Here is a 24,964-nt window from a genome sequence, read left to right on the forward strand (position 1 = left end):
GTTTTAGGTAATACCTCCAGAGCACAAACACTTTTAGCACAACTTAGGCAACAGAAAGTCGAAAGTGTTGTTGTCAATGTTAAGAAGCCTATAATAAGAAAGTAACCAGAGATCCTGTAGAAGTATTAGAGATATTTCAGAAATTTTATGAACATTTGTATAGAACTGAGAAATGTAGAAATCAAGAAAAAGAACACATGAATATATTTATGCAAGATTTATGTATGACAAAATTAAAGGTAAATGAGGCTCAACAATTAATTGTTAAGATAGGAGGAGATGAGATGAAAATGGTGACATATAATCAATCTGCAGGAAGGTCTCCAGGAACAGATGTTACTCCTGTGGAAGTTTTGAACCTAGGAAGAAAGTGATAAAGATCTGGAAGGTTTTGTTTAACAGTATTTTAAAAGGAAGGGAAGCACCAACACCCTGGAAGAAAGTTGTGGTGGCTGTAATACCCAAAGATGGCAAAGACCTATCAGACCCAGTTTCATATAGCCACATTTCAGTTTTAAATCATGATTATAAAGTGTTTATGTCTATAATAGCTGAAAGAATGCCAAGGGTATTGGCAAAATTAAAATATATGCATCAATATGGTTTTGTGGTGGGGAGGCAAACATTTGACAATATGACTAAAATAATGATGATCCAGAGGGAAGCAGAGTATAAGAAAATACCTCTGTTGTTGGTGAGTTTTCATACAGAGAAAGCATTTGACAGCATACAATGGGATTTTTTGAGAAGGGCAATGGAAGCATATGCATTTGTGATACAATAATACGGTTAACTAAGAGGATATATGAGTGAGTAGAGGCAAAAATTAAAGTAGGAGGGTTCCTCTCTGATAACTCATGTCTGAACAGATGAACCAGGCAGGGGTGTCCTCTTTTCCTTTTGTTATTTGCATTATATTTACAAACATTGGCAAAGAAATAAGGGACTCAGAAATTCAAGGATATAATTGGTATGGTAATCAAGAAAAGTTGGCTGTATTTGCAGATGACATTATTTTGAACCTGATAAAACAAGAACTGGACATCTCAGTGTTGTGGAACATTCTGAGACAGTTTCAAATGTTTTGGGATATAAAATGAATGAAGATAAAACAAAGGCAATAGCAGTAAATTATCTACCCACCCATGAATAGGTTCACAAAAAACTTCCAAGTTATCACACCTGAGCTCCAAAAGTACTTTATTAAAATAATAAAAAACAACTCTGGTAACTACTAAACACAGGGTTACGTGCTTTCTTCAATTTATGACATCATCAGAACCACAACAACCATTAACAACCCATTTTATACTCAAAAGAACGCCAAATAAACACACCCCTCCCAGATCACAGATCATCAAAGGTTGCAATAGATACAATCAACTTAAAAGACTTAAACATAAAAAAATCAAACATGAAGCATTAGAAATCCCTCAAAATGTCAGCGGGTGTTAAAAGGGAGAAAAAATAGTTTAACAATTATATATAATTATATATATAACAATTATCCGTTCTATTTTCTAATTCACTAAATATGGAGATGTTCTCATTTAGACCAGGCTGATTTGTGGCATCATAATGTAACTGCCAAAACATCTCATACTGCAGTAAATAATTCATCCAATCTCTGGGAAACACTCCAAGTCTAACTTGTTCCAACAGTAAGTGTTTAAATCCCGGACAAGCACAGGAATGTCAAGCCAAAGAACTTCTGTTGTCCATCTTCCAGATGCTATATAAGTGCTGATAAATCCTTTTAAGAGACTTACCAATATAGAATGCCATGCAGGAATCACACAGTAGAAGGTAGATGACTCTCTCAGAGCCACAGTTGAATTTACCTCCATTCACGAACTAGTTCAACCTGGATAACCAAACCCCTTATAAGGAGGTACAAATGTATGGGCATTGGTTGCAGTGACCACACTTTCCAGTAACACGTGCACCCAACTGTCCAACAACTGGCTTCTCAAACAATAATTTAATGTTCTTTTTATTCTTAAAAGTAAAATTGGGAGACAAAGAAAAATACTTGTTGTACACCTTAAGGAAAATAGTAGCCCTAAGGAATATTATATTATATTTATAAAGTAGCAAGCCAACTTGAGAACGAAGAAATGGGATTTTGCTTATAGGGATGACTGCAGTTAGGGGTACAGAGAACAGGCAAGAGGAGACTGGAATATACTGGAGAAACTGGCAAAGTTACCAAGGTATTGGGAGCAAATAACTACAGAGGGAAAAGTAACAGAATGGGAAGAGGACAAGAAGACATTTGGAGTGCAGGCTTGCGACTGCCTTTCCTACCAGGGGACTGATATGAGAGTACTGTCAAAGAGAAATGAATAGGGGAATCCTAAATGAAATACCTGCTCTGGTAGAGTTTTTAGATTAATCTAGAACAGAAGCTGATGTTAGAAAAGGGGCAATTAGTAGGACATATAAAATATTGGATGATAACTATAAGAATCCCTTCTTGATAAACACCTCCTCCTTCCCATTGAACTGAAGACAAGCTTGTCCACTAGTTTTCTGTCAAACATGGCAATGCAGGCTAGCAGAAGTATTTTCACCATTCACACAGTCGCCCCATCTGTCAGTGAGGACATGTTGGCTTCTCATTATTCTAGTGCAGTAGATTGTTTTGTTTGTGATACTGTCAACACTGTCTGCATCCAGTTTGAGGCAGGTTTAATGGAATCTGTCACTTAATTTCTTGGAAAGATGACGCTGGTAATCTGTATGTGAATAGATAAAATGTATGTATATATCCCCAATAACAAACCCACATAGTCTGAATGGAGAGATGGTCATCAGCAAAAGGAGAGAAGTATTGCTGGAATTGAATTCATCCTCAAGTCTTGGTGAGTACTTTCATGAGGTGGACCCTGTTTTTCACAAAATCCCACCAGGACAACACTGATGTATAGACTATTTTATATAGCATATATCATGGACAGACGTAGGTTAAAAAAATAAGAAGATAGCTGGGTGCACAAGTCCCAGGATAAAAAAAGTGCCCAATCCTGGTAGGTGCACAGGTCCCAGGATAAAAAAGTGTCCAATCCTGGTAGGTGCACCGGTACCAGGACTGGAAAAAAATGACAGTGTAGAATCCTCAAGACACAGAAATATACCTACAATGGGGCTAGGCCAAGCCCAGGGGGAGGATAGCCCCCCTGTTGTAGAAGGAAGTAGCAGTCCACAAAAATCACAAAAACTGCTAGGTCTAAAAAGAACCATACAGATGATAGAGTGGACTATTGAGGATAAGAAATAAATTATATATTGTTACTATTATGCAAAAAGCCCAGACGTTCCAGACAAAAATATACAAAAAGGTTAAGAGATAAATTAGAGGAAATAAAAATACTTCCACAAGAAAAATTGTCAAAAGCTTCAAATAAAAATGCGAGTTCATTACTACAACAGATCCATGAAAAACACTATATAGACCAAGAAAACTTGTGCTGTTTGGGAAAAGAAGCAATTGAGGAAGTGTGAAAATTTAAAGAACAAAATTTAGAGATGTTTGAAGGGGATAAAAAGGAAATATGGACATGGGAAAGAAAGTGGTACAATATTTATGCAAAGGAGAAAGACAAATTAATCAGCACAGAAAAGGCAGCCACAAAGATATTTGGAGAAAAATATAGGCAAAGGCGTCCAGATATGGAAAATTTCACAATAAAAAAGTAAGATTACAAAGCGGGAATGTAGAACAGAAGATTAGTCAAGTAGAACTTAAAAAAAACAATAGAAGCTGAAGTTATGGGATATTTGTGAAGTAAGGAATTCAGTGTAGAAAGTCTAACACAGAAAGTCAATAAGACCCAAAATGTTAGAAGTCTAATAAAAGAAATGAACACAGAAATCAAGACTATTAAAAGAAATGTATGGGGCATAACAGAAGTAAATAGGCTATATTGTTGTACAGCTAAATTATAAACCCCAGGATTCAGCAAGCTCTGCACGGTGTGTAGGAATAGTGCAAGAGCTGTAGCACGCAATATGGCCGAGGAGAGATCCAGGAATGAGCTCCCGGGATGTGCACGAGTGCTCCAACACTATTTCTGCATGGACACAGCTCCTGTATGCTAATTACCCTATTTGCAGGTGAAAACCATGCAAATGAGGTGAATTAGCGATCCAGGAAGCATGCAGGCGTCTGTGCAGGAATAGTGTAACCTGCAGAAATGTATTCAGTTACTAACTGAATACATTTCTGCAAATTACAAAATGGAGGCATGACAGCTCCAAAGAAAGCATGTATTCAATGTAGTAGGCATGCCAATGTCGAAATATATGGCCACTGGCATGGTAAATAGTTGCAAAATCATAACAAATTACTTTTCTTTTTTTTGGCCGATTTCAGCCATTTAAGCATAGGGCAGCAAATGGGATCGGCCTGAAAATAAAAAAAAGCTGGAAATAAGCTTTTAAACCAAAATCAGCATTCTGCCATAATAGTCAATGGCATGCAGAAGACAACAATACCATTGAATAGTGGTTGCTAAGGATGAAGGCTGAGTGTCAGTCTTGTAACCATGCATTAGCAGTCAGTTTTGTGCAAATGAGAGGACTGATACTGAATCACAGATTTCCCCACAGTGTTAGCTAACACCCAACTGTGTAAGTGCCGTAACACCATGGCGCAAGCCTAAGAGGTAGCTGACTTCATAACGGGGTGTGTCATGCATTTTGTAAGCTTATTGGAGCTCTGTGGCCTGTGTTTGCCCTTAGCTAAGCACAGCTAAGGAAAGGGGTGTGTCTGAGGCTGCCTAGCAGTATTTACATTGCCTAAATGGTTACGCACACCGCACACCGGGTTTTAAGCAAACAAACAAAAAAAAAAACACCAGGAAATAGTAGCTCTGTTCACATCTGAGCACTGGGTATGTGCGGCACGCCTCAGGACTTAAACAGGAAGGCAGTGGGAAGGGAAAATAGCAGTAGGAAGGCAGTCAAGGAGAGCTAGCATAGCTGGCAGGTGAAATGTATCAGAATCAGCCAGTTACACAGGCAGCAGTCCAGCACAGCCCGGCACACTACTATAAACTATGCAGACACCTTTTACTCTGCTTTTTCCCACAAACTCTACACCACCGGTGTACACAGACAGGGAAATTTTACCAGACAAAACTAACAAAATCATAGGGGCTGCTGTTGCTCTCATACATCAATATGTGGAAGAGGCTGAGGGTGGTGAGGATGAGAATGCTGATGACCAACCCACAGTGAGGAGAAGGAGAAGAGTGTACAGACCCAGGGTAACCTACCAGGGGCTACATGAGCTGGAGATAGTGGAGCACTATAGGGTGGACAGGGACATCCTACAGCAAATTGTTGAGCTGTGCCAGCCATGCCTCACACACAGAACCAACAGAGGGGAACCCATCCCAGTGGATACCAAGGTATATGTAGGCTTAACTAGCCACAGGCACCTTTCAAAGGCCAACTGGGGATATCATGGGGATCTTACAGGCATCAGCATCCAGGGTACTCCACCAGTTCCTGGATGCCATGTCAGCACATGCCAGTGAGCACATATAATTTCCTCAACACCCATGAGGCAGAAATTAGAAACCTAGCTGCGCAAATTAAATTTTTATATTGTATATCTCTGAGATGCAGAAGGAAATTGGGTTATCAGGTAAAAGCCCATAGGGGTACAGGGAAGACTTGCAGAATGTGGAAACCCAACCAGGAATTGAATTATCAAACAACAAACACTTTGATACAGCAGTGCTAACCTCTTGCAACACTGTGCTGCAGTAGCTATTTTATTTATTTATATCTCACTGAGTGGCTTAGTCCTACTACGCACAATCAGCTTTCAGATAATGCAAATACATAAAACCTCCTGAACTCAAACAGTAATCTAATATAAAATCTGAGTAAAGAAGTAGTAATAAAAATGTGATGCAAAATAAATGAAAATGTTTGCAGCAATACAAGAGTATGTCACATAAAATCAACTGTTGCAAAATATATGAAGATATATACCAGTCATATTTTATCAACAGCTTACAGGTAGAGCACATGAAATGAACATGTGTACACCATGGACATTTGACACAGTAACACAAGACAGGTTAGTGGGCAATTCTGCAAGTCTGGAATGGGATATTGGATGGCAGTCTGAGTCCAAGAGTTCAGGTGAGTAATGGGATATCATTGGGGCTAGGACTTGTGATAATCCTTTTCAACGTCTTTATAAATGACATCACAAAATGTGTGGAAGGAAAAGTTAGTTTTTTGTCTAATGATACAAAATGATGTAACAAGTTTAATATAGTTGAAAGTATGAAAAGTATCATGGTCAAGATATGGCAACTTAAATTTAATGCAGAAATACAAAGTAATACATTATGGTAATAAACCCCCCAAGACAATAATACATGTAGGATAAATGGTTGGTAATGCCAAAAACAAATGAAGAAGGTAACAGGAAAGCAGTTATACAGCAGATGAATTAAATACAAGTTGTATGTGAGACAAGTTTGGAAGGTTGACAAGATATTCAGAGGTGTACTAAGAGAGACATTACTTTAGAAAACACAGTTATTACTCCTTTCTGTAGACATTTGGTAAGCCTTTATGTGGAGCACAATGTGCAGTTCTGAAGACATCATTACCAAATAGATTTGGCAGTATATAGAGAATTCAGAGGGAGGCCAAAGGATGGCACATCGTTTGTGCAAGACTCCATATAAAGAGATGCTACAAGAGATTTACATATAAAGTCTGCAAATAAAATACAGAAGGAATTTTGAGGTGAGTATTTACATATGAGGCAAAATAACATAAAACGTGGATACAGTTTAAACTTTCAGGGTGAGCTGCTTAGTGGAAATATAATGAAATATTACATTACAGAGAGGGTGATAAATAGAACTGACATTATAAGGAGGAACGACAGTCAAACGTAATAATAAAATACAAGTATGTGCCAGACTGATGTTAGGTAATCTGTGAGATTTGGGGGTAACAAAAAAGAAATACACTTACACTCTTGAATATGTCCAGTAACATATCCATCAGGTAAGGAATGAATTTGCATCTATCACATTGCATTACATTTGCTTAATGACACAAGTGAGCCATTAATTTATCTAAACTGCACCTTAAACAAACTCATCATTCTACTACCTCACTATTCCACCCTTCCTATCACCCTTCCCCCCTCTTGTATACTCTCTCAAATGCCTGTGAGGATTCCCTGTCCCTCATCATTCTACTGGTTTAATCTGTGAATCTGTAACCCACTCTATGAACAAGTATGTTTGCAGTTCTGGGTAGCAGTTGGTATCTACAATCCAAATCTGTGTTTTTGCCCATTCCATTCTTCCTGTTTATGCAGCTCCATCATACGTTTTCTTGTCATGACATTTGCCTCCCTTGTCTTTTCTGGTCCTATCCTTTCACCTCCATACAATGCACCTTTCCAGTGGTTCTTGTCTGGGCTCCTTCCAGTAGTTTGATATCTTTCTCGTATAACCTTCAGAATAAATGCAGTGCTAGTGCATTTGGCCATTACGTCTTTTCTTCTGATGTTACACCACAATACTTTATTTTGCGATGCCTCTGTCTGCTCACAGTGGTTCGGTTCTGCGCTAGTCATGTGACTCTACTCTTTGTGCATTACTTCTAGTCCGTCAACTTGATACTTCTCCCTAGGGTTAAAATGGAACAGGTGCAATATTTTTCTTTTGTTTCCAATAAACGTCGCCTGACAGTTTTCTGCTCACTTTCTCATAATTTGCAAATCTTTCCTTAGAACTATATGCCTGTTCTTCAGTGTCACATCTATTTTTGTGTCGTCAAAGTTTGATTCTTTTCTGTGTTCCTCTCCAACACATTCAAAACATCAAGGACTACTGAACCCATGAACTGTTTTTGTGGTACTGTACTCATCACTTTCAGGATTCTTGACATTGCCCTTCTCACTGCAATAGTTTCTCAAAACTGATTCTACCCATAGGGTGTAAGAGTTTGAGAAACAGTGGCCACGCAAAAATAAAAAAAGAAATTGTATATCTAACTATATATATATATATATATATATATATATATATATATATATATATGTATATAGAGTTCACTACGAAATTTCAAAATCCCAAAATCTCAAATTTCAGAATATCGAGTTCAGACTCTCGAGATCTTGGAATCTCGAAATTGTGAACCCCCCCAAAACACCACCCAACACACTAAAACATGTGTATGCAGTGGGGCAAGTCCCCTGCACCCCCACACCCCCACAACTTAAATATACCAACTCCGAGATCACACTACAGCAATGACAAGGGAAATCTCCCAGTCCACGCTGTATGCCGATCTCCGTTCAGGATTTCAAAGTTTGGAAACTTCTAACATATGATCTTTGATCATATGAAATTCAACGTTTTGAGCTTTGAAATTCTGAACGGAGCCCATATATATATATATATATATATATATATATATATATATATATATATTTGTTTTTCTGCTATATAATATGTATACATATTATACATGGTAGAAAACATATATAACGTGTAAATTTATAGATGTGGTGATGCAAGTTTTCTGCTTGGAAAATTATAACAGCCGTAGTTCCACCTAATTATTTCTTCCTTGTATATCATGCATGCATGCAAGAAGAAATAGCTGCACAACTATGACATTGTTGACATGGTGACAGTGAAAACTTTCCTTCAATGTTTCATTAAATTCATCCAAATAAAGCATTTAACTAGTTACTTGTACACTGTTTTTAATTATATCAGATGTTTAATGCTTTAGTGCTGCAATTAAAAAAAGTATCTACACAACAAATTGAAACAATGCAAGTTTTATAAAGTTATCACTGTAGCATTCATCTCAAGTTACGTGACATAACCTGCTATTCAGTTCAATGGGAGAGAGTTCTGGGTTTGATTATTTTAGACTGCATGCAGATTCTGGTTAGCCTCATCCTGTTGTTGAACTGTTAGTATCTAGTTGCTTCTTGGTGTAGTTCATGTATATATTGTAGAGTAGTTTCTGATATTCTGTTTCACAAAATTTACTGTACTTTGCACTTCTCTACTTCTAATTTGTATTTTTCTGTGGAGCTTTCCTCTGGGAAAAGGGGGTTTCACCAAGTCAGTCTACTCTGATCAACAAAAGTAAGCAATAAAATAATTAATTAAATAAGTAAATAAAAAGTAAATTAAATGAAAGGAATGGTAGAGAAAACTAAAAAAAAATAAAGAATTGGCAAAGGTAGTAGATGAAAGAGACAAAATATAAGAAGGGGAAGTGGATATATAAATGAAATACAATAGTGATGATACATGTTGAACAGACAGATGTTTTTATTACAAGGAAAAAATAAATCAATTTTTATTAGGAAGACGGATGTATAATAGATGAAAGAATTATGCGTAAGTTAAAGTTTGAGAAGGATAGCTAGAGCTTAGGATGAAGTGGAATGTGTTTAAAATGTAAGAAGAAAAGAAATTGAATGATTGGGAAATAGAAAATAGAAAAATCAGACGAAGATATAAGAATAATAGGTACTTATGTATTATCACAACCAGATTTCCAACCTGTGATAATTCATTATATTGGGAAAATATGTAAGTTAACCTGAAAAGGGTTGTCTAGAGTGTTAAGTAGTATTCTATGACATTGTTTATGGCATTGGAGGAGGAATAATGGCCAAATTCCTCTTCGTGGGTAGTGTCCTTTTCTGACCCAAGTTCATGAATAATGCAATAAAGATGCCTGCTCCTTCTCAGTGCTGTTAAGAAGGACTGGTTTATTTTTTACATTTTTGTAAACCTTTACTATACAGCTTGCAACCTAAACTTCGTAGACAAAAAGAAGTATGCAGAAAAGTAAGTACATAAAAGTAATATTAATGCTAAAAAGTGCTACTTTCTACATTAAAACTGTAAGCCATAGAGACTACATTCACAGTGGTACACTGCATTAGAAATCCTGCATTTGTGATTCCAATCTTACTAAAGGGAAGTTACTGACGAATATAACGACTGACCTTTCATGTCAGTAATCATGAAAAGCAGAGGTGCCTGTAAGGAAAAGTAAGTAATGGGGCACGGCCTTTCTCCCCAGTGGGACTCCAGGGCCAGGGGTATTAAATGTTATCCTGCTTCTCACACATGTCTGTGTAAATCTGAAGTTGTATCTGAATAATACCAAGATGTGATGGCAGGATGAAGAGATAAATGAAATAGAAATTAAGGATGGATAAGACTGTAACATTTATAGTAGATATAATCTGAATTGAAAAATGAAAAGACGTGCTAGCTAAGATTTTTTTCTTGAGTATGGCATATATGGCAAGCCAGATATAATGAGCTATTGTAAAAGAAATCATTGGAAATATATCATATGCTATGGTAAAAATTAAATTTCAGTTATGGGAAATGGTGGGGGTGTAATATTTACTTTAATCTATTTATTTGTTTTCCTACTTTATATTGTGAGTGCTTTTAAAATGTAAATAAGCTGATAATGTAACGATACACACACACACATGGATTCCAGCAGCAACTTTCTGAATGGAAAAAAGCCAGACCTTCTGACCAAAAATCATCTCATTGCACGCTCCAGCTTTTTTCAGTGTGAAATTGCAGTATGGTGGAGATTGGGGACCTTATCCTTTCCCCACTGTAGTGCAGTCTTGGAGTTGGTATATATATATATATATATATATATATATATATATATATATATATATATATATATATATATATATATAGAATTAGCAGTGGGGTTATAAAGGTATAGGGGGTCCAAAATCAGGGACAATTTTAAATATTACTCGAATTCACTAAAAATGTTAATATAACAAAAGGTTTTACATCAACTTGCATTTTCAGAAAAATAAGAAGCATAGAACTTACCAGTAAATCAAAACTTTTATGAGGTACAGGGCAAAAACATGAGTGCGTGTGCATGTGCATATATATATGTGTGTGTGTGTGTGTGTGTGTGTGTGTGTGTGTGTGTGTGTGTGTGTGTGTGTGTGTGTGTGTGTGTTCGTGTGGAAGAGTGTGTGTTCCTGTGCCCCACCTTCATGTTGGACACCTTCCCACAGGCATTAAGCATACCTCTCAACTGCTGATTTAGGCATAGTGCTATGATTTTTGTTCTGAGATTTTGCATTGCTTCTCTTAGATTCAAATGTTACATTGTAACATCTGTGAGTACATACTTTATTAAAATGTAAACTAAGCCAAAAATAATTCACTAGCACCAAGTTGTATATAAAGACCTATTGTAAAAAAGATAAGAAAATGATCCTCTGTCTGAGTCCCTGCTATGACTTATAAAGGACAGTGCTATGATTTCAAATGCTTGGAGACTTATAGGTAAGGTATTAGCAGAGGTGGAGAGCCACAGAAGGGCAGTCACCACTATTGATGACCACCACTTCACCCCAACCAGTACCCTCCTTTGACAAGGCAATGACACACCATGCTCACATATTAATCCTTCCAGGCAGCCTCATGGTACCTATTAGACAGCCAAAATGTGGATCAGTGACGTCAGAGAATGGCAGTACCACCTCAGTCTAACAGCCTTACTCACATATGCCCCTTACTATCACTGTGAGCACTTTAGTATCTCAGCTGGTGGTTTTCATACATGCCGATGTTGTCATTACAAATGTGTCATTTTCTTTATCACTCGTATACTCATGAGTGCCATATAAGATTTTGTCAGCAGTTCAATGGTGTGGATTATACAAATGTTTTCAACTGCATGAAAAAAATGCTCTGTTTTGTTTTTAAAGTGACTTCAGCCTAGTTAAAGCAATCTAACATTAAAAGTATAGAGTAGTATATATATGTAACAGAGCATTGCAGTGTTCAGGTTTCCATGGTTCATTTTCCAGTTTTGCATATAACTAATCATATGCAATATTTTATTGTAAATGAATAAGAATATACTCCAGGCAATAAATATAAGCATTGAGTATTAACAGTTCACATTATATAACCTTATTAACTTTCTCATTCTAAAGCTTTCTGTTCCTTTTTAACTTTACTGCCAATAAGCACAACATTCCACATTTCTTACTTAATTCAATCCCTGAATATTAACATTCATAATTCTTATCTACCTGAGTTGTTACGATTCAGTATCATTAACACTAATAGGCAATATGTTGGCTTCCGATTTTTTTCTTCAGTTTCTTATCAAATAACATCTTTTTCACATCTTCACTAATTATTATGCTTGATTATCTGTGTTGTATTAAATACACATTTGTTGCATATTCAGCATGATCTACTAATGCTGACATAGTAGATTAATGATGTCACTGACCTGATATAGCAGCACTGAAATGGTCGGCTTTAATCAAATAAAAAAAACTTTCCTTGCTTTCTTTGCTCAGTATATATTTAGTGCCACTACCAAGCAGTTTTGTGAAGAAACTTAGTTATAATGCCACCCCTCCTGTCATATATAGTAGTAATGCCACCCCTTATATCTTCTTGTACAGTACTAGACTCTGGTGAGTTGTCTCTAAATATGTATTGTTGGCTGTAGCCTACTTCTGTGTGGACCTCAGATAAGAGAGTGACACCAGCATCTTAACTCTGACAGTTTGCTGTCTTATCTCACTTCATATAGACATTAAGCTAGGAGTAAGATATGTTTAAAGCATTAGAGAGAAGAGCCAGGTTCTCCACATAAGTATGTACCAGACATTTGTAAGTATGACATATCAATGCTGACACTCACTTATCAAGTTTATGTCAGGACAGTTTTGATGTGTTGACATTCTTCTGTCATATCAGAAAGTGAGGGAATAAGTACTGTAGCTATTCTTTTGGAATTGTTTTCCCTGCTCCTGCTTGCTGATAAAAAGGAAGTGCACTTTACAGATTTCTTTCACATTGTTAAAGTGAGCAGTGTTTTATGGATAAGTTATATTGGACTAAACATCGTCTATGCACTTTAATCCAATGTCAAAAATAGGCTGAGACTGACAGTGCAAAGCCGTTCATGTCTTTTACTTGTATTTACTGTTCATTACATGAACACAGATGAATCAGATTTCAAAGCTGGAAACCTTGTTTTTAGCAGCTTTTTTAAGAAAATATTTTCTATAGAGGAACATAATGTGAGCATGACTGTGCCTCTCTCAGTTATATGTTCATATTGTAAGTCTCAACAAAACCATCTTTATCAATATTGTCTCTAACAATGCCACCTTTACTGTCATTTTTTCATTTATACATGCCATTTAGTTAAATATGTAAAACAAGTTATAGTTAAGATGAAAAGGCATGGACCTGGGTTGATTATCCAAATGGAAACTGATAGAAAGTACATTATCAGGTTAAAATCATAGCCAAAATAATTTTTATGTTAGATAACAAAAACATACCTTCCCATTGTAGGTGACATGATTACTTGTACATCTCTGCTTAATAATATCAATCCAGAGGTTGTGCACTTTAATCCAGGTTATGCTTATTCAGGTAATTCAGTCATCAGTTATACTAGAATGCAGTATGATCTGTAAACTATACTTGAACCGCAAGCCATGACGCTAATAGACTACGGGCTTAAAAATAAAAATAAATAAATAAATGCATGCATAAATAAATAAATAAACGAATAAATAAACACTGGCTTCTCAAAGTTCCAAAGTACATTAATAAACAGGGAGAGCCTACAGAAAGACATGATTGCCAGCTTATGGCACTAAATATATGTGGCATTGAACTCTGACTGCAAAACAACAATTTTCAAACACACCTAAATACTTAATATGTTTATAGAAGCATGAGGGCATTTATTTTAACCCCTCAAAGTCATCTGATTAATGCATGAATCTGTTAACATTTAACTGGACTACTTCAGTCAAGACAGCATGAGGCAATATTTATAACCAACACTGTGTTGCAGCAGTATCAAACTAGTTTGCCAAAACTTATTTTTTTTTTTTAATTTACAATACTCTTTTAAAAATCTACTGCCAATCATTAGCGGACCGGAGTTCCCCTGTGGCGACCCCTAATCGGGAAAAGCCGAAAGACACAACAACAACAACAACAATACTCTTTTAAAGTAAAATTTATACTTCCACTTCCCATAAAGGAACACTGCACCCAGCACTCTGATCTATTTGCTCATTAAGAACACATCAACTATAGAAATAAAAAAAATAAATCCATTACTACACAGTAGTCCTATTTTCAAACTACTAAAATGTTACTGTTCCCATTTCCTCTGAGTAATAATTGCCTCCAGTGTGGATAGCATAGAGATATAATGGACTTTGAAGGGTTAGGAATGCCTTCCATCTGCAGTATTAGGCCTCATAACACCAAGAGTAGTCTGCTATTTCCCTATGTTACTCACCCTGTATGGCACTATTGCTTGTTTATGGCGCATAGCGCATATGGCAACTAAGCAACACTACATTACACCAGTAGGAATGAAGAAGATGAGAAGCAGAAAATGGAAGAATGAAATGAAATTTTGTTTCCCAAATGCAAGGAACTGGTGGTTTGCTGGTGCTGTACATTAGTAAAAATGAATTCTACCTTGATGAAATAGTTCATTCTATTAAAAGCATTGAATATAATTAAAATGGGTGCCATACTTGTTTATTGTTGGTGCTAAATTCAATGCACAAAGCTCTGGACTGGATTGTTTCCTGGTCCCTTACTTTTTTTTAAAATAGCAACAGAATGTGCCTAGCATACTCCGCAGATAAAAAAAATAAAAATTTAATGTAAGAGCATCACTATGGCTTCCTCATGCTCTGATAAACTGATGTTCTGCAAATGTCTATTATCTTTGCTTGGTCATTTATTTGTTTATTTTTTTGTCATTCACACCATAAGACCCATCAGAAATACAGGGCTCCCTAATACAATTCTAATGGTTTTGCCATTGCCTCGCAGATCAGGGATCTGAGTACCTCAGAAGCACCAAAATGTGAAACATGTTTTCAGCTAACAAATCAAACACAAAAGATTTTTTTTTTTTTGCAGGGGGTCAAAACCCCCTAGGACCCTCCTTACCCCTTGCTACTTACATAAGTCCAAGGTTACATTATCTTGAGGAAGAGACAAATCTCCACATTACCTTAGCCTTAATCTTTAGTGTAACATCCCTGTAACCGAAAAGGTGATTGAGAATAAGAGAGGCATTCATTAGCGTAGTGATATTATGCCAAACACCCAGCATAAAGAATGACTGCTCAGAGTGTGACTGACTGAATTGTTCATAAGTCATATACTAAACAAACTGAAGTAAATCAAACTCTAGTGTAAAGGCCAAAGCAGAATTGCATTTTACTGCCTTAAATCAATATGCTGTACATTTAGACATTTACTTTATAATCATTCTTTTGTTCCACCAGAACTTCATCAGAACTGGTGTGAACATTATAATCATTTCCTTTTAAAGGACCCTTAATCAAATTAAAACAAAAAGCATATGATGTTCACATCATTTCTGATGAAGTTCCAGTGGAACAAAAGTGCTTAACTTTATATTAAAGTGAAGTATAAATTTTAAGTCTGGTGAACAGCGAGTGTGTTTTTTTCTTAATTTCTGGTTTTAGTTTAATTTACACCGTGAGGTGCTGTTTTTATGTCTGCAAGACCATGAGTTCCAGAGGATCAATGGGGTGCTGTTGTGGGGATTACTATGAATAATCCCATCTCATTTAATCAATATGTGATTATTCAACCTCAAAGCATCTAAAAACATGGGAGGTCACTAATCAATACAGGGAGACTCCCAAAATTACAAGACGCCAACATTTTGTGCATTGTGGCAAGTACCCTGCACCCCCACCCCAAATCTGGAGCAAGCCCCCTGCATTCCTGATACATACATATATATATATATATATATATATATATATATATATATATATATATATATATATATATATATTCTCATTCCTCTTTTAGTCTAACTGCTATTAGAAAACACACCACTTTCCAGTGCTAATGTTCGGAGCATCAATTAACTGGTTCCATAAAAAAGTAGGGTTCCCAGTGTTGTAGTCTGTGTTCTAATTGTGTACATTTGCTGTGCTGACAACCTGCCAAGGTATTTTGAGTCCCTTCCTTCTACATAAATAATAAACATTAACATACCACTGAGAGCAGAGGAAGTGCTACTACACAATTCTATGTATTTGTTTGTTTGATTATTTGCTTGTTTGTTTCGACTATATTATTTGAATTTGTAACAGGTTAGTAGGCCGAACCCTGTCACTTTTTCACTATTTGCCCAGGATCATTATGGGGCAGTTATAGAATAAGGTATGGGAACATCTTCCTCCCTTCAACACAATGCACCAAGTAATAAGATAAGGATGACAAAGGCGAGGGTACATCAACATGCTCCCTTAACTCAGCTACTTCAGTACTTTAGCTCACAACTTCTTTGCTAAAGTGTCAGAGACTGGACAAAACCAAAAATAATGAGCAGCAAATGCCTAAATCAGGGTTAGTTTTCAAATATTACTCTAATTTGCTTAGGATATATATAAAACAGCAATTTATCAACAACATGCATTTACTGAAGGCTCAGAAGTCTGAAATTGTAATGTTTGTCATTTTTGACTGACTGTAATCTTCAGTGATTTTACAGCATATTAAACATTTTAGGATGGACAGGGCAAACATATGAACCAAAATCAAGTACATTTTGCAAATTCAGCAGTAGTTGAATGCTATGGAGTGGTAAGGGCTCACTACAGATGCACTTGAAAACCACTGTCTCAAAGCAAGGGAGTCTAGCTCCTTGTAGCTTGTGTGAGCCGCTGTTCATGTTTTAACTCAACTATGATTTTGAGCAACAGATGTGGGGATGGAGTAGGAGAGGAGCTTGGGATGAGGGAGTGAGAGGGGGTTTAATATTAGGGAATGGGAGGAGGATTTTAGCATGATGGAGTGGGAAGGGAATTTTATGTTTAAAGAGGGAGGACTGGAGTTTTGGGTTTAGAGACTTGAAAGTGAATTTTAGGTTAGGGAGATATTGGGGAATATAGATTTAGGGAGGGGAGCTGGGATTTTAGGTTTAGAAGTCGGGAATGGAGTAGGATGGTCATTGGTTTTAGGGTTAGACCTAAGGTTCTGGAAGAGTTATAGGAGCTACGTAGTTAAGGGAGACTGAGTTAATGTAAGTTTGAGCACTTGCTTTATCGACCAAGTGTCAGCGAGTAAGTGTATTAAAAGCATATGGCACATGAGTGCTTGTAGCAGACCTGAATGGTGGAGTAGTCAGAGCAGGAATTAGGAGGAACCAGCTTCAATTCCTAGTTGAATGCAGCAACAATAGAACACACACAACCGGGTATCCAGCAAGCAGTTTTCTAAACAGTAGTATTTCATTCAGATAAAATCTCTCTTAGTGCTTTGGCTCAAAAGCCTTTTCAGTGTATAAAAAACACAAATAATACACATACTTTATATATAAAACAATGTCCCCTAATTATTCAACAAAATAACTAAAGTAATTATATCATTACAAAACATTTACCCAATTAAAACTCTCCAATTACATTATGTATTAAGTCCGTTAGGGACTAAAGTTTCATACTTTAATATCAAAGTAGATTCTTTTTGTAATAATTTAAGTTTCAAATCCACCTTAACCTGTTCTAATATACTGACATGAAGTCCTTCCACATTACTACCATGACATTCTTTAAAATGTGCAGCAACTGGGCTCTCCATCTTACACTTCTTTATGTCCCTAATATGTTCTTAAATTCTAACTTTAAATACCCTTCTACTTTCACCAACATAACATTTATTACATGGATATCTAAGCAAATATACAACCCCCTCAGTGTCACATCTAAAAATATTTTGTGTCTCATATTTTTTCCATTAATATATGGGAACAACCTAACCACAACATTACAACAGGAACACCTTCCACAAGGGAAGGTTTATTTAAGGCTACTTCCCCTTCCAATATTAACCTTAGGAGATGCAAATCTACCTCTAACCATCATATTTCCTATGCTCCTTCCATGCTTGTATGATACACAGTGTCTTTCTTCCATAATATCACAAACTTATTTTTGTTGTACCAGAAAGCCCCCCCCCAAAAAGTTAAGTAATTGCACTAGATCTACACTAAACAAACAAACTATATTTAGTTACAAAAAAGACCTTCTCTTTCTTCTTATCGGTATTATTGTCCAGTGGTACATATTTTTTATAACATCTGCCTATGAGGTTATTACCCATATACATTTGAACCCTTTCAAGACCTTCTAACAACACTTTTTTTTGTCATAACCTCTCCTTTTAAACATGGACAAACTCTTTCCTACCTCTTTTTCAGAAGCTTGGTCCTATTACTCAGCCTGTGCAGTCTTACAAACTCTCCATATGGTATAGATCGTAAAGTGCTGGGGGGATGATAACTACTACCATGTAGAAACTGGTTGCCACTTTCAAAGTTTCGATGAACCTTAGCCAGTAAAGCATTGTCCACCTTCTCTAACACCACATCTAAAAAAGACACTCTGTGTCCCACTTGTAGACCATCAAAATGTAACTGAAACCTATTATTATCTAAACTTTCAACAAAATCTTTCACCTCATGCCAACCACCTTTACAAATAAAAATCAAGTCATAGATAAATCTAAAATAATTAATAACATACTTATTAAAAAAATCTTTTCTATAAATATATTCATTTTCAAAGAAACCAATAATCTGTAGCTGTTTAAATAATGTACCATTAAATTCAAAGAAATTGTTCTTTAAACAAAAATCTACTAATGTAATTATATAACTAGGCTCAGGGCTAGCATCAAAAAGTAACATAATGCTTCCAAACAAAAGTTATGCTGTATACTAGTATATAAGCTAGATGCATTCAGTGTAACAAAATATATTTCCTGTTCCCATTTAATCCCCTCTATTTTTTCAAAAAATGAAATAATCTTGTATATAAGAAGGCAACTTTACTACTATAGGTAGGAAATAACTTTGTAAGAAGGTAGCTAAATTATGTATTAAAAAAGTCCTAGAAGCATGCTCTTTTTTAGAGCTGTGATCCTCCACTTTCTCCAAGGGCTTTGCCTCCAAAAGTTTCTGAATGATATAGCAGTTCATTTGAGCTATGATTCAGGCTGAATACTGATGCACTGTCTCCATTCTCCTCTGTGTGTGATTACTTGATATGAAGTACTGGGGGAGGAAGTTGTTCCTGCACTCAGTTCATAGGTTCATAGGTACGTGCTAGGCTATCTGCCCGAAGGCATTTATAAGCCTAGTCAGAATGTGTTGGCTTTCGCCACCCCCTTAGATTAGTTCCCTGTGCCTCTGTCCAGCAGAGCCACTGAAGTGATCCCCAAGGTAAACTTTCTGTTTCCCATCCACTCGTCAATGTTTCTTTTGAAGAGTGTTAGCGAGGACCTCTGCCTAATGTAGATTGGGATCTTGTTCCAAAGCATGGGAAGTCTCTGGGACAGGAATCTATCCCTCCAACACATAATATTTATTGTTGTGGTGAGGTTTAGATCCCTAGATCGTGTGGCTCAAGGGGATAAGATTTTCTTTAGGTGGAGCATGTCCATCAATTCTGGGTTGGACATGGCCTTGTATGTCAGGCAGACATCACCTCTGAGTAGGCAGTATGCTGTAGTTTCTTCAGTCAAGCTGCATAGGGCATCTGTTTGAGGCCAGTGATCCTCTTGCTGAGGTACTTCAATGTCTTTCCAGCTGTTGCAGGTGTCTTGTAAGGTACATCCCAAATGGGGCATTGTACTCTATGATGGGTCTGATGAGTGATGAGTAGAGGGGCACAATGACCTATTTTAATCTGGATGCGAACCTTTTTGTGATTAGGTGGGCCACTTAGAAGGATTTTCTAACCACTTTGGCAATGTGATTATCAAAGATGAGATTACTATCTACTTGGGTCCCCAGATCCCTTATTACATCTTCCGTATTTAGGGGACTACCACCTATGTGGTAATTTGTGGGTACTTTGTTTTTTCCAAAGGGGGTGACTATGCACTTTTTGGCATTTAGCTTGAGGCCATGATTTTGACAACAGGTATCCGTCTCACTGAGACCCTTTTGGAGAATGTGTGTGTCAGCCAGAGAGTCAATTATAGCCCCTAGTTTGCAGTCGTCTGTGAACTTGGTCAGCCATAGTCCTCCTGTGCTTGCCTGTACCTCTGAGTAGTATATGCCAAACAGGAGGGGTCCTAGGACTGAGCCCTGGGGAATGCCACTTGTAACCGGTTTAGAGTTGGACCTAGCTCCCGTAACTCTCACCATGTGGGTTCTGTCAGTGAACCAGTTGGCAACCCATCTTGTGACGTAGGGTTTATGTTCAGGTTGGTGAGCTTGTCTATAATACCAGAATGAGGAATGGTGTCAAAGGCCTTAGCGAGGTCTAGGTAGGCTGTGTGTACCACCTTTCCCTCATCTATAGCCTTGGTAACTGTCTTAAGGAAGTCCACCAGGTTTAGGAGGCATGATCTGCCCTTAACAAAGCTGAACTGGGTAGGGTCCAGTGTTTGGAGTTTCCCAATGTCTCTGTTAATGAGTTCCATGATGATGCGCTCCATAGCCTTGCAGACCAAGCTAGTCAGGCTTATAGGGCGATAGTTCCCGGGGTCTGTTGTGGCTCCACCTTTGTGGAATAGAATAACCGTTGCTGTGCGCCACTCTATGGATACGTAGCCTGTGGAGAGGCTAAGTTTGAACAGTGTGTTTAGGGGAGGGGTTAGTTCGAATTGAGCTTGTGTAGGATGCAGCCTGGGACACCGTCCAGTCCCATTGGTGCTGTGTTTGTGGCTTTGGAGAGGGCTGTTTTAACCTGAGTGTCTGTGATTTCAAGGACTCTACATTCTTCTGGTATGGTTATAGGCCCTTTTACGGGTGAGAGGGGGGTGAAGTTTGCATTGAACCTGTCTGCCAGGATGTTGGCGATATCGGTCGGTTCAGTGTACTTTCTGCCATTCTTCACTAACTCTGAGCAGATCTGAGCATTGCCACTTAGATTCTTGACATAGCTAAAGAATGCCTTGTGGTTATCTTTGGAGTCCTTGGCAATTTTTCTTTCAAAGCTCGCCTTTGATGATTTTATGAGGGATCGTAGTTTCTTGCTGATACTGATCAGGGGTGTCTTCCCTTCTTGGGATTTTACTCTTTTCTGTACTAGTTTCCTCCTTCTATTGTATAGCTTGTTTATGGCAGGAGTCCACCAGACTGGTTTCCTTTTCTTGGAGGAGTGAGTCTTGGTTTTGCTTGGGATGGCATGATCCATGCATTCTTGTAGGTGCCCGTAGAATGCATTAGTAAAGGATTTTGCAGATTGGACAGCCTTATCCTTCAGCATGGGGGCTTTGAAACTTTCCACCTTGGTCTTAAGTAACGTGAAGTTTGCTTTTGAAAAGTTTTTCACGGTGCTTTTCTTGTCCGGGGGTGGGGGCAGAATGTGGATATCCAAAGTGATTTGTTTATGGTCAAATCTAACCAGCGAGGGGTCACCCATGTTGGTGATGACCAGGTCCAATATGTTGTCACCTCTGGTGGGAGTGTTAACCAGTTGAACCAGGGCATTTGAGTTTATAAATTCTAGGAAATGTTGGGCAAGGGAGCTAGTACTTGAGTAGGTCTCCCAGTTAATGTTTGGGTAATTGAAATCACCAAATATTAGGGTGTTTGGTAGGACCTTTATGTTTCGCAGTGTTTCCAGAAATGTGGAATGGGGTCCTTGGACATGGTGGGTGATCTCTAGTAAGCTACAATTTGAATTGCAGTTTTGCCAGTTGTTAGTTGCACGTGGATGATCTCTGAAGCATCATGCTGTGCCACTAACCTGGAGGTGTGGGTATCCCTGATGAATATGGATACATCCCCGCCTTTTGTATTTCGGTTTGGGTTCTGTGGCTGAAATGTATGATATGAATTGTAGACTGGTAGTGCTGGGGTGCTCTCTGGAGCCTTAAACAAGGTTTCTGTTACTGCACATATATCGATTTTCTCCATACTGAGGAGTGCCTCGAGTGTGTGCATTTTGAGGTTTAGACTTCTGGCATTGAGTAGCATTACCCTCAGTTTTTTGTTTCTTGTGCTATTTATGGCAGTAGGTTTGTCTTTTGAGCCTTGCCTAAAAAAGGCACTATGAGGGTGGCAAGAGCCTAGGCCAGTATTAGAAAGCCTGAGGGTGACAGGTGCAAGCCATCTATAACGAAGCAGTGTGGCTTGTCGAGCATGTCATCCCAGGTGGACAGACACTGGATCCCCTTTGAATGACACCAGAAACTTAGCCAATTGTTGAAATCGATAATTTTTCCTTTATATCGTGGTGTCATTCTTGGTGAGGGCAGGATGCTACTCGGGGTCAGGGTCATACCGGCTTGGGCTACGTGATCAGAGAGCTCATCCATGTCTCTTTTCATGTAGTCCAGGGAAGTACAGCTCAGGTCTTTCACACCAACATGGATAATGACAAAGTCATATTTGTACTTGTTCTGGAGTGACCTGAGTGCTTGTGTTATGTGGCGGAACCTGCTACCCGACAGGCAGCTAACAGTAATCTTCTCCTTATTCAGCCTAGTGAATGGGACATCAGTGAGCCTGGCTATAGAGTCACCTGTTACTAGTATGTTGGTATGTTATTTTGCCTTAAGGGCTGTGATTGCATAGCACACTGGTTTTGTGAAGTATGTGTTTCCTGGTTTGTGTTAGGGGGTGGAGGTTGCTTGGATGTTTGCTTTGGAGGTCTCTGTTGGTTTTGCAGAGTTTTATCTAGAGCCTCCAAGTATGTTTTCATGTATTTATGTGTGTTTTTTGCCAGTTCTGCTTTAATGGGTCTATGTGAGACTGGTGGTGTGATGCAAGTATTTCCCTTCTCCTCTTGACTGTCTGATCCAGTCTTGGGTTGAGAGAGCTTAGCCTCCAGTTTGGCTGTATAATTGCATCTCTCGCATGTATTAGCGTTTAGTGGTAGGAGGAGGGGGTTGTCTGTGTATATGAGGCAGTTGTAACATTGCCTCAAAATGCCCAGATTCACCAGTTGGACTGGAGAGTACACCTGAAACTGCCCTTTGGACATGCCTGGATAGGTACAGTGAACTGTTTTACTGGATGGCTGGTAAGGTCGAATAGAGAGCTTTATCCTTCTGTACAGTACCGGAGGGTCTAGTGCTAGGGTTTATAAGTGCTTGCTATAAGTTTTAAGCAAGTGCCGGGCTGAGAAATGAATGGCTTGAGTGCTTAAGTTGAATGTTTGTCTAGTTCCAAGGGAAAAATTGAAGAGGACACTTTGTGGAGCCGGGAATAGTTTTACCCTAGCTAACCAGTGCTGTCATGTGTGCAAAACCGGGGAAATACAGTATTTATAGCAGGGAAATGAAAGAGATAGAAATTAGCCCAAAATGGCCAATAAACTACTAATTTCTGGGCTGAAACCACTCCTCCAGGGACAGATAGGCTGCTCAAAGCTCCCCTCTCTCACAGGTGAACAGATAACTTCCTTCTATCCAAGTAAGATATGGGCAAACACAGAGATTTGTAACACAGCCCTGAATTCAGCACTAACCTGAAAACTGGACTATACTAGCTTAGAAAGGTGGGAAACAAGTATATATATATATATATATATATATATATATATATATATTAGAAAATAAAGCAGATACACTCAAAAAAACACTTTAAATGCACAGAAAAGAATACTTATTGTTATATATCACAGGTCAGAGTTGTAGTCAATGCCCCTGGTAATAAAGTAGGAAGAAACACAAATACAGTAAAAGCAGATGAATAAAGTGCAATATATATATATATATATATATATATATATATATATATACAGATATATATAGATATATATATATATATATATATATATATATATATATATATATATATATATATAAATAGACAACGAATAAACTGATTTAAAGAAGTTACCCAATTAACCAGAAAAAAAAGCTCAAAACTGAGCCCTGTTCCAGCAGTCTTCAATCAGACAAGTTTTAACTGCACACCCCTGCTTACTAGGGTGCAGGGGAACCTTCACCAGAAAAGATGGCCTGGATCAGTGCTCAAGTTATACAAACAAAGCTAGATTCAGCAGGCCTGAATCTGGTCTATGCTACAGCAACAAGCCGCACCAATTTCAGAAACAGTTCAAATAAGCAGGCACAATAAGCCTGTGACCAGAAATTCCCAGCTCAGAAGGGCAGAATCCAGCCTCTCCTCCCACAAGAGTGCAGACCACAAACCTTCTTAATGTAGAATAACTGGCCTGAAGCCCAAGTGCTTAAGCCAGAACTAATACATTGTAGAATAGCAGACACTGGGCCTTCAATCAGCAATTCCCAGCTTAGAAGGATGTAAGCTACCTGTCCTGCCACAACAGTGCAGACCACAAACCTTCTTAATGTAAAACAGCCTGTATGAAGTCCAAGTGCTTAAACCAAAAGACTTAGAATAACAGTTACAATTTAATCAGGTTACTACCAAGCAGTAATAAATGCAGCAGAATAAATAAAATTGAGTATTTTTAAGTAAAGCAAAATAAAGTAGGGGGAAATATAAATACAGTAAAAGCAAATGAATAAAGTGCAATTTTTTTAAGTGCAAGGAGAGAGGAAGGAGGCTGGCCTTCTCAAATCTTCTCTCTGTATTAAGTAGAGTGAACACTAGACTCAGAATATGATCTCACTGTACACGTTTAAGTGAGCAAATGAGATGGACCCAGGAGGAGTGTTCTAATACAGACTTACAGGAGGGGCGGGCAATTCCAGAGCCACCAACACTAATACTAATGCAGGAATAGGAAGGGAGGGTGGGGAACTAACTGCAGAGAGACACACAGCACACTGTTCAGAAACACACAATTAGGAAACAGAAAAAAATGAAAATACAGTACTTTTAAAACTGCAAGTTTGTACTTAATAGAATACTAAAATACACTACTGCAAATTTC

The 24,964-nt window shown here is 37.7% G+C and overlaps 1 long non-coding RNA gene across 1 annotated transcript in view; it reads right to left on the reverse strand.

The window, feature by feature from the left end:
* LOC122794777 overlaps positions 1 to 12,439 on the reverse strand; it is a 424,689-nt gene extending 412,250 nt beyond the window's left edge. Inside the window, exon 1 of the long non-coding RNA XR_006363696.1 lies at positions 12,331 to 12,439. This is a non-coding gene — a long non-coding RNA (uncharacterized LOC122794777). The remainder of the gene's footprint in view (positions 1 to 12,330) is intronic.
* Positions 12,440 to 24,964: the final 12,525 nt, after the last annotated feature.

This window comes from Protopterus annectens, chromosome 2.part1 (genome assembly GCF_019279795.1).
Source record: "Protopterus annectens isolate FY-2018-M chromosome 2.part1, PAN1.0, whole genome shotgun sequence".
NCBI classification, from domain to species: domain Eukaryota; kingdom Metazoa; phylum Chordata; order Ceratodontiformes; family Protopteridae; genus Protopterus; species Protopterus annectens.